Source organism: Triticum aestivum, chromosome 2D (assembly GCF_018294505.1).
Source record: "Triticum aestivum cultivar Chinese Spring chromosome 2D, IWGSC CS RefSeq v2.1, whole genome shotgun sequence".
NCBI classification, from domain to species: domain Eukaryota; kingdom Viridiplantae; phylum Streptophyta; class Magnoliopsida; order Poales; family Poaceae; genus Triticum; species Triticum aestivum.
In genome coordinates, this window is record NC_057799.1 from 82,616,360 (window position 1) to 82,631,627 (window position 15,268).

Consider the following 15,268-nt stretch of genomic DNA (forward strand, 5'->3'; position numbering starts at 1 on the left):
GTCCTGGTGAGAGGCTCGGAGATGTTGTAGTTTAGGCCGGAGGAGGGAACAGCAGAGGAGGAGGACATGGCGGCGATGGAGTTGATCGATGAAGGTGGATGGGGATGATCGATGGAGGTAGATGAGCTAGATGCGATGGAAAAGGCCTGCTCTGTATACCATGTAAAGTATTGCCGAAGCGTCTCAACCCCCTGGACGGGAGCCCGCGTGCTTATATATTGATAGCGAGAGAAAACCTCTCGAGGAGATTACACATGCGTACAGTTAGAGGACTAACCGGAAGAGTTTACAGAAGATTGGGAATAGAGATAGATGTAACTTAAACAGAAAAGAAAAACTATCTCTATCTCCTAGAAGTGGCGCCCAAGAATAACTCTTGGCGGCCCATAATATTGGATGTTTAACATGATGCACACCTATTTAACTCACCTAGCATTTTGAAAAGTACACCGAAGAGATCATTGAGCAGGTCGTGCTAATGCTTCTCCCTCTTGGCTTTGTGCATTTTTCTCGGGGCTTTCTTCTTGCACTTGCCAACGGTGACATGCCTGCGAATTGAAAGCTACTACATCAACAACAATGGAACACAGACACAACTCTCACACACATCCATTTAATCCCTGCGTACGTTCAGCCAATGAAAATAAACAGTAGAAGAATCCATTCACTGAAACCCGGCCCGGAACAAAACGAGATCTAGAACCGCTCCAACACGCCGAAAAAAGATAAGCTTGGCAGGCAATTCTAGGCACTCATCAACACATTAAGGTACATATAAATGAAAAGCCAAAAAGAAAAATAAGGCCCTGCCCACAAAAATGACGAAAAAAACTTGCTAAAGATATCAAATATACTTTTATAGCTATAGATATCACAAATAAAAATAGGAAGATGAGGTAATCATATTAGTCAGCTCCTGAAAATCCTGTGGCGATCTGATCCTCCAAAGGAACCCTCTGCCATCTTTACCTCCAGAAATGTCAAGTGATGTATCTACAGGACTGCACGCAGCAGCAAAGACCTCATCTGTACACAAGATATGAAGACCAACTATTACCAGAATTGTTTTTCAGTGCAAAGGTATTATGCATAATGAATCTAACTAACTTATTAGTGGCAAACAACGAATCATGGTCACAAGATGTAGTAAGTTAATTTTCTCGATGAGAACTTACCTTTGTGCCCATGAAAAGCATAAGCTCAGGGCCTCATCCTCATCTGAAACAACAACACAATAAAGCAAATTCAGTGATGCAACCATCATCCCCCGCATCAATCCGCCACTGCCGCCAGGGTTTCGTGCCCTTCACAACTCAGGGCCTCAAAGGTGGAGGAAGGGGGAATGGAAGAGGGAGAAAGAAGGGACGAGTAAGGAAGAAAAATCTAAGATATGCCCACACCCAATTATTAGTAAGTTAACTTACAACTGTTGGCAAAAAAAGAAGCAACTTAATAACCGAAGAGCCTAAATTATCCGCTTTTTATGAAGAAATCAATTAGTTTTGAAATACATGGGAAAAGCTGATGTTAATAACTAATGTTTGTGCTGAAATAAAGTAGTCTGCACTATCAAAAGCAAAAAAGGGCCTGAAGTAACATCTACCGCTTTCCCACCCATGAAGTCTAAGATATGTTTTGCATAGAAAACAAGCAGTAAAGTTTTAAACAGACCAAGCGCGCCACCAAGTAATGTTGTAGAAACCGATGGAATACTTTTCTACTTATGATCAATAATGAGTAGATCAACGAGGTGAGAAGCCATGGACGACTTGAAATAGGTTATATCCAAAGAATAGTACTGCATGAAAATACAGTTAGAACAAAACTAAACCAAGCGTTTTGAACAAAAAAGAATACATAAATAAGAGAATTGCATTGGTCGCGTTACCAGTTTGCAGTGAACACCAAAATCTTATGTCTTGTTGAGTGGTATTGGCTGATACTTCACAGGCTCATCTGGTGGCTTGTAATCTTTCGGGTATGTCCTAGCTAAAAGCTCCAATGTCCACTTTACCAGCAGAAACAGTCTTTGTAGGGTCAATCACAAAGCCAAGAATAGTTCTGTAAACTGCTGATTAAGCATCTGAGTTGAAACATCAATGGCGTTCAGGCAGCATGCGTAACCCAGATGTGAGTGGTACCAGCCAACCACATCTTCCAACATTCTAGCCTATTCATATGAAAAAGATATGAAAGTTAGTTTGATCATTGTTTAACAGCAAACATTCAACACACACACCTGCACGTGCATATTACTTCATAAGTTCACATACACAGTTGCAATATTCCCTAAATTATTCTTTGCCAAAACAGATTCAACGAGCACAAATGCACAATCAAGTATAAACACGATTTGCCGGAAGTGGCATTAGTATCTGTTAATAAATTCAAAGTTCAAAAAATATGCATCGGTTGACCATATAACTTTCCAAAATAAGAACCAGATGATTTGCTCCTCTGAAGTGACGCTGTTGCGACATAATGGATATGTCCCCACACAAGAATTCATCATATCGGAAGTTAAATAGACACCCATGTCGGGTTTATAAACTGTGATGCTTGCTTGTGGCTTCTTGTTTCAGGAGCACGATTATTGGGTTGTTGTAGCATATTATTTAGAGGGTAAGTAAAATCATAGTTGCCATTCTTTTCATCCGAACAACCATAAGTGTTGTTTGAAACCTGAAACAGTAAGGTAAAGAATTGAATGGAACAAACTTGGAGAATAAAACACGAATTAGAAGATACGCTACCTTATTTGTTGATAAAATCAGCAGATCAGTTGGTTTCTTCATCAACACTGTAATGGTTGGTTTCACAAGATGAAACAGAAGTGCCATTTGCTCTTGAAAGAATATTTTGCTTTCATTCATTCATGTAGTTGTGATGCATAATAATAGATCAGTATCCTAGGAAAAGAGGGGCAGAAAATGGAAACAAATCAATCCGTCCGGCCAGTGAGCCAGCCAACCGGTGCATTCAAAGCACACGAACGGAGGAAGGTGGGAACGGAGGGAGGTGGGCACAGGCCATACCCGTACTTGTCGCAGAGGACGGCGAAGCCGCCAGATCACAGCGGCCAGCCCTTACTCCACTCCCTTGCCCCCGCCATAGGACGGCTGGCGTGAAGGGGGTTGTTGGGCGGGCCGAGTCCTGCTCGGGGCGAGGCAGAGATGGGCAGAGCAGCTCCAGGCAATGGTGGAGAGGAGGATCGATGGCTGACGGAGCGGAGGTGGCTCCGGCCGGCTGTGCGTGTGGCAGCGGCTAGGAACCCTAGCGTCGCGGACTCGCGGTCGATGGCGTCCCTGCCGCCCACCTCCATGAATCTGGATTGAGAAGAGAAAGGGGAAGGAGATGAGGCCATAGAGAGGGAGGATGGGGCTGGGATGGGGAGATGAGGCGGCGGCGGTGGCGGCGGCGTGATTGCGTCGAGGGGAGTCGTGGAGCGGAGGAATCGGTGTGGGCTGTGGAGTTCCTTCGTAGGGAAGGAAACGAGACGAAGACGTTTCCCTTCCTGTTTTTTTCCTCTCCTTAACACATTTTCATCTGGGCACAGTAAAATCGACGTGTACATCGCCAACGCTCGACCTTCGCGCGTACCTTAATGTGTTGGATTGTCGCTGATTGCCGAAGTTTAGTGCACCGTCTGATCAGAAATTGACAAGTGTGATGCAGCAAAAAGCTTTTCTGAAACTTATGGGCCTGCAATATAAGTTGGTGTATCGGAAGGGTAAAGATAACACCGCAGCAGATGCACCATCTCGACAACCTTCTGAGAAAGAATTGTTTCTTATTTCCCTCTGCGACTGGTTCCAGCGTCCGGCGCGGCCACACCCCGCGCGTCCGTCTAACCAACCCACACACACGCGCACATACACGTGCAGTCACACACACCCGTGCACTCCCGCCACGGACCCGATGCAGCTCAGACTGCACCCGACGCGTCCGGTGCGCGCAAGCACACGCACCTGACGTGGTCGCCACCGTGACGGCCATGGCTTTATTCCTAACATTCACCCCCTCCCCTAAGCCGTGGCTCAGAGCAGTCCACCGTCTTCAACGCCGGCGTCCGCCATCAGAGCGCGCTCCGCCATCGGCTCCCTAAGCAGCTTGGGGCAGTCGCGCTTGAAGTGTCCGCGCTCGCCGCACTTGTAGCAGCGCCCGCGTCGGTTGCCGCAGTTGCCCGACGCCACGCATCAGCTGATCACCGCCACGCCCGCCGCCGTCTTGTCCACGGCGCCGAACCCGTTCATCAAATGCGCGCAGCCGCCCGAGCGCCTCGTCGAACGTCATCTTGTCGAGGTTGCAGAACTGCTCGATGCCGGCGACGACCGGGAACAGCCGGTCAGGGACGGTGTCAAGAAGCTTTTTCACCAGCACCGCGCCGCCAAGCGTCTCCCGAGGTTCGCGAACCGCGCCGTCATCCCCGCCAGCCTCCCGGCGTACGCGTCCAGCGCCTCGCCGTCCGCCATCTTCATGCGATCGAGCTCCCCGTGCAGAGTCGCCCGCCTCGCCGTGCGCACCCGATCGGCGCCGACGAACCTCACCTTCAGGGAGTCCCATATCTCCCTGGCGGTGAGCTTCATTGTCACCTGCAGCAGCACGTCCTCCAGCAGCCCGCCGAGGATCATCGCGCGCGCCGTCTTGCACGTTTTCCCGTTCACCGCCGCGTTGCCCGGTGCCACCGCCTCCCACAGAGTGTGGGCGTCAAGAATCGCCTACGCCTTGATCGCCCACACCGTGTAGTTGTCCGGCATGAGCATCGGCATTGCCATCGACACCGATCCACCCGCGCCGCCGCCGTGTGGGTCGAACGCCATGGTCGCCGGTGATCGCCCGAACGGAAGCTCTGTATATCAATTGTTGTTGCCGAAGCCTCGCCTTGCCTCTCACCAAAGCTCTCTCTCTCACGCACGTATGTAGAAGAAAGAAGGTTGGAACATAGACGCTAGGAGCGTCCGGCTTTAAATTAATAAAGCCACCAGGCAGGATCCACACAAATAAAGTCTTACAAACCGAATAAAACAGTCATCGATCCCATGGCTCAGGATAAAGCTAAGAAGGTCACAGCCACAAGTTCAATAGCGCAAAAGCGGAGCATCAAGACAAAAGCTAGCTGAAAGTAGAGGTCTCATGATCAAGCCGCCATCCCTTGTCGTGCCTTCACCATGGTCGTCTTGATCAGCTCCATAATCTCGTTCATGCGTTCGACGTCACGCTTCTTCCCCAGCAGTGCCCATACCTGAAGGAAAATATGACATTTGAAGATGATATCAGCGGGGTGGACCGGGAACTTGTGTTCTATCGTAATTTTGTTCCGAACCGTCCAAAGGGACCAAAGTAGCGCCCCAACGCATCTCCAAACAATCCTAGCATTGGCCCCTCTTTGCGACGTTAAGATAGAAAGAACATTGTGACTAGACTGTGGATTCCAATTTGTTTGAAGGCGTCTCTAACCGCACTCCACACAAATCTAGCGAGCACACAGCCAAAGAACACATGGTTCGCGTTTTCCCCTAAACCGCAAGTGGTGCACGTTCCGTCCGCCGGCCCATTGCGTTTGGCCACGTTATCCGAAGTAGGTAAGCGGTTGCGAAACATTTGCCACAGGAAAATCTTGATTTTGAGAGGAATGCCAGCCTTCCATAGCCCCCTAGCTATATCCAGCGTAGTACCCTCGGAGAGCTTGTCGTATAGGGACTTGACCGTAAATCTATTGGAGGAGGTCAACTTCCACGTAATCGTATCCGCCCCATTACTACGAGTCAGCCCTCCCAAGTTAGCCGTCAAAGCGTCCCAGCTAGCGGCCTCCGTTGTCTCTAGAGTCCTAATAAAAGAGATGGCTGGAGGCTGGACTCGCATAGCATCGGCCACCATAATGTTGGTGTCCGTTGCCAATTGGTACAGTTCCGGGTGGGATTGCCACAACGGTTCCTGACCCCACCAATGGTCGAGCCAGAAGCGTGTGGACTTGCCATCGTTTACCCGGAACTGCGCACCCACTGTAAAAGCCGGTCGAACCGCTTGGACCCCGTTCCAAAAGGCCGAACCGTTGCTTTTAGCCTTGAACAAGTTCCCATCCGGGAAATATTTAGCCCGGAGGATGTCTGCCCAGAGTCCCAACTCGTTTTGGGCGAGACGCCACCACCACTTAGTGAGCAGGGCCACGTTCATGAGTTTAGAGTTCATAATCCCTAGGCCGCCAAAATTTTTTGGCCTACAAACCGCTGCCCATTTCACTAAGTGGTACTTGCGCTTGGTCCCAGCTCCTTCCCAAAAGAACCGGGAGAGCGGAGTATCGAGTCTAGCGTGAACCCCATCCGCAAGTAGGAACATTCCCATTGTGAATATAGGAAGGGAGGATAAGCTCGAGTTGGTGAGGATAAGCCTCGCCGCCGAGGACATAAACCTGCCCCTCCAAGGGCTCACTCTGTTAGCAACTTTCCCATACAGCGGCTCCCATTCCGCTATGGTTAGTTTCTTGGTCGAGATCGAGGCCCAAGTATTTAATCGGGAAGCTCCCTAGCTTGCAATTAAGTAGATTTGCAATCCGAGTGCTTTCTAGATCCTCCATCCCAATGGTGATCACTTCGCTCTTCAGAAAGTTGATCTTAAGCCCCGATAAAATCTCGAAGACAAGTAGTAGCAACTTGATGGTAGCTATGCTGTGGTCGTCGGGTTCGAATAAGAGCATCGTATCATCTGCGTATTGCAGATGCGTAACCCCACCAGGAATAAGGTGGGCTACCAGCCCTTTAATGTGCCCCGCTGCCCTCGCTTTATTAATCATGGCCGCCAGGGCATCCGCAACAAAGTTAAAAATGAGCGGCGAGCTTGGGTCTCCCTGACGGAGGCCACGTTTGTTACGGAAAACTTGCCCATTGTGCCATTGACATTGACCGCCGTGTGTCCACTACACACGAGGTGCATGATGCGATGTACGAATCCTGCCTCAAAACCCTTTTTGAGGAAGACCTCTCTCACGAACTCCCAGTTCACGCGATCGTACGCTTTTTCGAAGTCTAATTTCAGCAGCACTCCCTGTGCCTTGGTCCGTTTCAACTCGTGAACGATCTCTTGTAACGCAATTGGTCCCTCGAGGATGTTACGATGTTTGAGAAAACCCGTTTGACTAGAGCTAATAACTCGTTGAGCGACCGGAGCCAAACGCGAGGCATAAGCTTTCGCACAAATTTTGAACGGAACGTTAATCAAGGTAATGGGTCTAAAAAGCTTAATGTTATCCGCCCCTTTCACCTTAGGAATAAGGCTAATGGCTCCATAGTTCAAACGGGATAGGTCAACCGTGCCTAAAGCGAAGCCGTTGACAATATCATAGAACAAGTGCTTAAGGCAGGGCCAAAACTTCTTAAAGAACTCGACAGGCCATCCGTCTGGCCCAGGCGCCGTGCTCGTTTTCATGTCGTGTAAGGCCTGGTCTATTTCCTCAGGTAGGAAAGCAAGGACCAGCCTATCGATCTCCTCCTGCGAGACACGTTCCACGGAATCCCACAGATCATCGCGTAAGCATAACGGTTTTTCAACGGCCGTCCCCAAAAGACCTATGAAAAACTCGTAGATATGAGCCATGATTTGTTCCTGCGTCAACAGGATACCGTGATCTGTTTGGAGACGCAGAATGGAGCACTTCCTTTTCCGCCCGTTCGCATAGGCATGGAAATATCCTGTGTTTGCGTCTCCTTTCATGACCCATTTGACTCCGCCCCTGCGTCGCCAATATTCATCTTCCGCGCGCAATATCGCCGTGACTTGATTTTCCAATGCGTACCTATGGGCCCACTCGGCCTCCGAGAAGGGACGGCGATCTGCCTCAGCATCTAACAACGCAATTGTCTCTACAATGCGCGCGCGCTCTTTCTTGGACTCGCTACCGTGGTTAGCGCCCCACCCGCGAAGGAAGGCACGAAGCTTGCCGGCAGCCGCGTTCCAGCTCTCTGCTGGCCCGCGTTGGGGCCCCAGATGGGTACAAATCTCACCCCAACGATCTACCACCATCTGGGCAAATCCCTCCGCTTCGAACCAAGCCGTTTCGAAGTAAAACCTAGGGTTACGACGGATGAGATCCTCCCCTGAGGAAAAAATCAGCGGAACATGGTCTGATCCGATGCGCGTCTCCGCCACGAGAGCACATGGGAAACAACACCTCCCATTCAGGCGTAAAAAAGACCCTATCCAGCACGCTACGGACCGGTTGCGTTTGTTTGTTAGTCCAGGTATATCTGGCACCAGTCCGTGCTGCTTCCCGCAATGCTGCTGCCACAATGGCATTATTGAATAAGGACACCCTGGTCCAATCAATATTAGCATTATTCTTATCCGCCCCTGAGCGAATCAAGTTAAAATCACCCCCCCCCCCACCACAGGGAGGTTGATTGCCCTTTTGGCCCCGACCAGGTTGGTCAGTTCGAGCAGGAACGCCGGCGATCTGGAGTGGTCGGCAGGTCCATAAAACACACGACCACCCACGACAAACCAGATACACGATGTTTAATAGTAGCGGATAAAAGGAAAACGCCAACATCCCAATGCAAAACATCACATACATCCTTATTACAACCCAACAAAATGCCACCAGAAAGCCCAACAGAGGGGACCCAATGCCAATCAAAACGTTGTAGGGGGTCGTAAGCGAGCAGTTCTCTGAAGGTAAAATCAGTTTTAATCGTCTCTTGAAGCGCAACCACGTCAATACGTTCTTTGGCCATGTATTCTTTAAGTTGCGTGCGCCGGCCACCGTGGCCACAGCCACGGATATTCCAGAACATGTACCTCATCTAAATAACCCTGTTACGTAGGCGCACACCCCGAGAGGTCACCGCCTTCGCCACTCTCTTCCTAGCCGCCACTCGGCCATTAGAAGGAAGGACACCAGCTTCCCTAGCTTGTGTCACCTCGTCGGGCACTCTCTCGTCACCAGCCTCTACTGGAACAATGGCTAACTCGTTGCTGTTAGCACAGCACGGCGGCAGCCGCCAGCGCAGCCTGCGCCTCTTCCCTAGCACGCACGAGCGATATAATTTCGGACTAAGACCCTCGGGTCTCCACACCGCAATCGTCTAAAATGCTCGTCAGGTGATCATCCGAGAAGGCATTTCGAATGCGGAAAGATGGCAAGGGGTTACCTGCGGCGTCCATGTTCTTGTCGGCGATGCGGAGTTTGGCGCTCTCCATAAAAGAGAGATCACCGAGCTTGACCTTGCCCGAACGCTAGGAGCCCGCTGCACGAAGGTGGAAGAACAAGACACACACAGCAAGCTTTACCCAGCGCACCGCCGGCCGCACGAACAGCGGCTTGGTTTCTTTTCTGAGCACGAACTCAGCCACACAAGACTACAACGAGTACACGGAGGGCCTTTTATACCCAAGCTACACACACCAGACTAGCTACCACACGCAAGCACCCACGCACTGACTTGGCTTGCCGCTACACTCGGCCACCACTAACAGCACTACTCACACGAGCTGACTAGTGCCCACGCACCGCCCGCCCCGCGCTCCTCAGCTCCCGCGCCCGCCGCGCACGCATGTCAACAGGACGCGACTGGTTCCAGCGCCCGGCGCGGCCACACCCTGCACGTCCGACTAACCAACCCACACATACGTGCACTTACACGTGCAGTCACACACACATCCGTGCACTCCCGCCACGGACCCGATGCAGCTTGGACTGCACCCGACGCGTCCAGTGCACGCACGCACACGCACCCGACGTGGTCTCCACCGTGACGGCCATGGCTTTATTCCTAACAAGGAGCAATGCCGCCGACGACGAAAGGAGCCAGCCCGACGTCCCACCTCGCTGCTCCACGCCGAGGGATCTAACGCCGCGTGCGGCCGGTAGGACGGCCGCGACGCTCGTCGACAGGTGCGAGCCAGCGCGTCCCGACAGTGACTGGGACGGGAAGGGGGAGGCGGCTGCTGCTGGCTAGAAGGAGGAGTTGAGAAAGCAGCAGTGGGGGATGGGTGGTGCGATGGCACGGCGGAGGGCCTGCTGCGCGAGGAGAGGGAGGGGCTGTAGGTGCAGGAGCCTTCTTCCCTGCAGGGCCGCCCTTCAGGCTTCCTGCAACGACACCAGGTACCAGGCGTCGTCGACTGAGAGATATACGGAGGTCCATCCGTCCATGGGCCGTCGATTATCTTCAAGAGTCCAGAATGTATCTTCTTATGACCGGACGCGGAGGAATTGATTCCGAGCTCATATGCTCCCGCATGAACAGTAAAATCAAAAAAATATCGAAAAAATTCAAAAAATTTTAATTTTTTTTGGAGAAACATCGACAAAAGTTTTAAGTGCCTGCAAAAATTCGTTGTGAAATCACATTCCTAGAAGGCATGGCAAAAAAACAAAAACAATACTCTGAAAAAGCTATTTTCAAAAGCATTTTGAAGCACTGAATTTTTTTTGCCACGCCTTACAGGAATGTGATTTCATGATGAATTTTTGCAGGCACTTAGAACTTTTGTCAATGTTTCTCTCAAAAAAATTTTGGAATTTTTTGAATTTTTTTGATATTTTTTTGATTTTACTGTTCATGCGGGAGCATATGAGCTCGGGATCAAAAGATGACTTTCGCTTATGACCTACTTGTTGTTCTTCCCCTTTCTCCAAACAGAGACATAAAAATTCTCTGTAATATCGCTGGACTGGATCCAACTGCCTGTGCGTGACGCAAGGATTGTGATCAAGGTCTTAGCAAGTGGTATCAGTCGCAGTTCGATCCCGGGGAATGTTCCCGATCTCCACCCCAAACCCTCTTGAATCAGATCCCGCAACGAGTTGCAAACGTGAAATCGGGCAAGCCTACCCTCAGCGACCACATGGCGAGTGTCGAACTCACGCTCGCGGAGCTGCAGGGCCTGTTGACCACTGCCGTGAAAGCGAACACGACGACCGCGGAAGTAGGGCAAGTGAATGCTGCTCGCTTCACAGAGATCACCACCAAATTGGACATGCTCACCTCCATCACCATCGAGCTGTCCATGGCGTCCAAGTAGGAGGGTATTATCGCAAATTCATCCAATATTACGGTCTCACCAGTCGGGTGCTCTCGGACTTACTCAAGAAGAACAATGTCTTCCGGTGGATTTTGAGCGAACAAGAAGCTTTTGATCATCTAACACAACGTTTTTTGGAAGCACCTGTGTTAGCCTTGCCGGATTTCACAGTTCCATTTACTATGGAAATTGACGCTAGCAAGCGTGGAGTTGGGGCCGTTTTTATGCAGCGTGGCCATCCAATTGCCTATCTCAGCCAGGCTCTAGGACCCACTGCTCAAACAATGTCCACATATGAAAAGGAATGCCTCGCTATCCTTCTTGCAATAGACAAGCAGCGCGCCTATCTACAAACTGCTTCATTCACTATTGTCGCCGATCGCCGAAGCTTTGCACCTGTCTGATCAGAAATTGACAAGTGTGATGTAGCAAAAATCTTTTGTGAAACTCATGGTCCTGCAATATAAGTTGGTTTATCGGAAGGGCAAAGATAACACCGCAGCAGATGCACCATCTCGACAACCTTCCGAGAATGAACTGTTTGTTATTTCCCTCTGCTGCCCTCGCTGGTTGGAGTCCATCGTGGATGGATATGCGGAGGATGCCAAGGCTAAAGCTCTGCTGCAAGAACTGAGCATCACTAGTCCTAACCCACGATGTACAAAAGATGTGTGCGCATTTCATGAGGAAAATTCGGCTCTAAGGAAAACCGGTTGCCAGTATTTTTGGGAGATTTTAAAAACGTAATACCACAAAAAGAAAAGTGTTTGTGGGTTTTACAAAACTATGTGAATTTTATGAAATGTCAACTTTAAATTTTTCTATTTTTTGTAAAAACTATGAACTAAAAAATATTAACATTTTTAAAAATATTTATAATTTAAAGAAATGTTCACAGATATTTAAAAAGTGTTTACGAATTTAAAGATAAAAACAGAAGAAAACACATAGAAGAAAACTAAAAAACCAAAGCTCCCTCGCGTCGCCCTCGCCCTGGGCGACTCGGGGGCTCTCCAACCCTAGGCACCGCCGCCGCCCTCTCCTTCTCCCCTCCTCGCGCCGCCGCCGGGTGACGCCGCTGGGTGAAACCCGCGTGGCAGACGGCGGTGGCGGGGGGACTCCCTCTCCCGACTCCCCTTCCTCTGCGGGCGGCAGGCGACGGTCTCCTGCGGCGCTCGCGGTTTGGCGCGAGGTGGCAGGCCTCGGCGAGCGGTGGCGGGGCGCGGGGCACGCGGCGGCGAGCCTCGGCAGGCGGTGGCGGCTGCGCGCGGGGCTAACTCCGGGGCGGCGGCGCGGGCATGGATCCATCGCGGATCTGATCCTGTGGGCGCGGTCTCGGCCTCCCCTGCTCGGCCGGCGGGTCTCGTGGGGGGGGGGATTCTCCTTGCTGAGATCTGGCAAGCGGGATCATCCAGATCCCGGCAAGGATGGCGGCGACCCGTGCACGAGAGATGGAGGTCTTCGATCAGATCTGGGTGAAAACCTGCTATTGGCTATTGCCAAGGCCGGCGATGGTGACGCTGTGTGCGTCGTTTCCTTCCTGAAGGCATCGCCGTGGAGAAGTTCAAGGGCACTCTCTGCTACCTCTGGGGGAAACCCTAAATCAGTAGATCGGATGACGGCGGCTCTCTGGTGTCGTTTCCCCCCTGGGGGCGTCATTCTTGGAGGTGCACACGGGCTCGAGGGACTAGAGGACGGCGACTTTGGTGGAGCGGTGCTTCATCTTACACATTGATGGTGGCGGATCTCGGCGGCGTGGTGCTGTGGAGACTCGGTGTCTGATGCGCGGAGATGGACTCGTCCAGGAGGAGAAAGCTGTCTGGCGTCATGGTGGCGTTGATGGCGGATAGGCCTGGCAAAGTCGGTGCTTCAGTTCTGCTCTGAGGATGGACTGAGGGATGATGGAGGTGACGGCCCTTGCAGCGTGCGGTGCTCACGGTGAGTGTGCCAGACCGGTGTGGGACCCAATCCAGGTAGTGTCTTGGATGGGACACCCGGCTTTAGATGTTAGGCTTTGATGCAATGTCTGTTTGGTATTAGGCCCGGACATTCGGCACGCCTTCATCAAGGGGATAGGAGTAGCAACGGTGTTGCCAAGATGGTGGCTTCAGGCTTATTGATGTATCACCTTGTATGGTCTTTGTGAATAATTAATAATATGGCTGCATACATCGTCCAGATGCAGAGGCCGGGGGTATATCCTCCTTTTAAAAAAAAAAGTCTCCCCAGAAACTGCCTGAGACCATGTCCCTACCCTGCTGTTTAATTGGGGAGGTCCATGGATGGTTGCTCATTGCGATCAGGCGATGTATTGTCGCTCCCTGTTATATGTGCGAAAGGATTGAAGAGGTCAATTAAGGGGACGTGGTGAATAGAAAACTACAATTTTTTAGTCTTAACTTCGAACATTAGGGATGTCCTGATAAAGTAAGTTCTCTAGATATGCAATCTAGTGGAAAAAACCTATATGGCGAGCAAGTTAACACACTAGGTAAGCACGAGCAAACAAGCTAGTAAGCAAACAACAAAAATAAAGGTGTAGGAATGGACAAACCACAAAAGTTAAAGATGTGGATGTATCCCCAAGTTCACATTTCTTTGGGGAGTGCTAATCTACACGTTGGAGAGGTGCAGAAGACAAAGCTCTCGAACGCCACCAAATAGTTCACTCTCATCTCCCTTTAACTTATGTCCAACGGATTAGCCACAAATCACTTGTGGTTAGTTTTGAAGGCGACCACCGAATCTTGACAAACTCTTTGGAGCACAAAACACACAAGGAAGCTTCCAGTGTTTGACTCCTACCATCTAGGAGTCCTAGCACTACTAGGAAAAGGCCTACTAGTGGTCCATCAGTTTTGCCTACTAATGGCGCACCACTGATGCGCCACTAGTACCACGCCACTAGTATTTTTTACTAATGGCGCATCACTGGTGCGCCATTAGTATCTGGTATACTAATGGCGCACCAGGCAGTGCGCCATTAGTATAGGCCACGGTGCGCCAAAGTATACCCATGTGCTTTGCCATACTAATGGCGCACTGCGGGGTGATGCGCCATTAGTATCCTTTGGCATACTAATTGCGCACTGCGGGGTGATGCGCCATTAGTATCCTTTGGCATACTAATGGCGCACAGCGGTGTGATGCGCCATTAGTATCCTTTGGCATACTAATGGCGCAAGTTGGTGTGATGCGCCATTAGTATGTATATTAGGGATTATTTTTTTTCTTTTCTGATTTTTGCACAGATTACAAAATATATTATTGGACAGAATATAAGCAGCACCACACAGCAACAACAGATTCATCGAATACAATAGAAGATTAGTCTCCGAATACAATTTATCATATTAGTCTCCGAATTCAAAAGACCGAACAAAGATAGAACATTACAAGTCTCGAGACCGCGAGTAGCGAGTTTGTCTTCACATTACAAGTCGATATCGATCATCTAAACTACCATCACATAGATGAGAGCTGCGGTCATCACGATGAAACTGGTCTTCATCCGGTTCCTCCAACGCTCCCTCCTCTCTCCCACTAGATAGCGCGCGTATCACGATGAAACTGGTCTTCATCCGGTTCCTCCGACACTCCTCCCAGTCGTCGTAGACTCCGGGAACCTTACCCTTGTACACGACATACGACGGCATCTCTATGCACTAGCCAAACAACAGACATTACATAAGCAATATATAAGTATGCAACAAAAGGATCGGAAGAGAAAAGCAAGACATTAATAGCACGATTCATGGTCCTACTAATAAATAGCATCGATTACATCTAAGTTGAACGACTGTCCAAACCAAACAGACATACAAGTTCATTAAAGTTTAATTACAACATGAGCTAATCAATGTTTCAGAACTACACATAGCATCACTACTTTCGACTCGACTCATGGGACCGGAGCGTGGATGAAGCCGCCGTCTGTCGTGATGGTCATGAAGTCGCGGGCGTTGTCAGCCTGCATTTGTAGCGTTGTGTCTATCTCACTTTTGGACGGTTGAAATTTGAGGTAGAACTGCCCCGAGGTACGAAGGACATCTTGATGGATGATTTCTGCAAACTCCGACTGGATGCGAAAGTATTCTTGTCGGATGTCCGCGTCCTGGATTGCCGCCAAGCTTGCGGCCCAATCTTTGAGATTATTTGGTAGCAGAAGGTGATTATGGTCCCGTACGATCGCCCGCATGTGATGGAGGGCGTAGTAGGCATCCTTCTGACCGCCAGGCGGCTGCTTGACGCA

General features: G+C 50.3%; 1 long non-coding RNA gene across 1 annotated transcript; it reads right to left on the minus strand.

Annotated features, from left to right (window-relative positions):
- Nucleotides 1–210: 210 nt before the first annotated feature.
- On the minus strand, nt 211–3,469 carry LOC123048844 (uncharacterized). Its single transcript, XR_006423387.1, has 3 exons — nt 3,036–3,469; nt 1,176–2,909; nt 211–1,026 (listed from the first exon to the last, which is right to left on the minus strand). It is a non-coding gene; the product is annotated as an uncharacterized lncRNA (long non-coding RNA).
- Nucleotides 3,470–15,268: the final 11,799 nt, after the last annotated feature.